General features: G+C 38.6%; 1 non-coding gene across 1 annotated transcript; it reads left to right on the plus strand.

The window, feature by feature from the left end:
- Positions 1 to 468: 468 nt before the first annotated feature.
- LOC121209216 (small nucleolar RNA R71) lies at positions 469 to 575 on the plus strand. The gene has a single exon (XR_005904333.1). It is a non-coding gene; the product is annotated as a small nucleolar RNA R71 (small nucleolar RNA).
- Positions 576 to 951: the final 376 nt, after the last annotated feature.

The raw sequence follows: 951 nt of genomic DNA on the forward strand, positions 1-951 counted from the left end.
CTTGGCCTCCCCATGAGAAATTTGGGTGTTTCCTCCATCCTGCATTGTAAGTGGCTATAGGGATTATTTTGAGGTCGAGAATTATTACCCATATAATTTAATTGCTCGTTTTCCATGTTGTGGCCATAAGATGGGTAGTCTGAATTGCCCGTCCCTCCTCCACTTGCATTGCATTGCATTACTGGGTGAACCTGTAAAGAACCAAGAAAATTGTCAATTTTTCTATTCAAAAGTTCTACCTGATTAGAGAGTATGGTGACCGAATCGATGTTAAAAACAACGGTTGCTTTTGCTGGCTTTGTGCTCATGACTTGCCACTGATAATTATTTAGTGACATCTCTTCTATAAAATCATAAACATCCTCTGGTGTCTTATTATTGATAGTCCCACTAGCAGCTGCATCAACCATTTGTCTAGTCGAAGGATTCAGCCCATTATGAAAAGTTTGAAGCTGTAGCCAGAGTGGTAACCCATGGTGAGGGCACCTTCTCAACAGGTCCTTATATCCCTCCTGTGCATCATATAGTGTTTCTAAATCCATCTGCATAAAAGAAGAGATATCATTCCTTAATTTAGTCGTTTTAGCTGGCGGAAAATGTTTTAGTAAAAAATTTTCGGTCATTTGTTCCCAAGTAGTGATTGACCCTCGTGGTAATGAGTTCAACCACTATTAGCCTTATTCCTCAGTGAAAAGGGAAATAACTGAAAGCGTATGGCTTCGTCAGAAACACCATTGATTTTAAATGTGTCGCAAAACTCCAGAAAATTTGCCAAGAGATTGTTTGGATCCTCATCCTGCAAACCATCAAACTGAACAAATCATTGTATCATTTGAATCATGTTTGGTTTCAGTTCAAAATTATTTGCAGCAATAACAGGCCTAACTATACTTGACTCAGTTCCTGTTAAATTTGGTTTAGCAGAATCATACATAGTGCATAGAGCATGAT

This window comes from Gossypium hirsutum, chromosome A10 (genome assembly GCF_007990345.1).
Source record: "Gossypium hirsutum isolate 1008001.06 chromosome A10, Gossypium_hirsutum_v2.1, whole genome shotgun sequence".
NCBI lineage: Eukaryota > Viridiplantae > Streptophyta > Magnoliopsida > Malvales > Malvaceae > Gossypium > Gossypium hirsutum.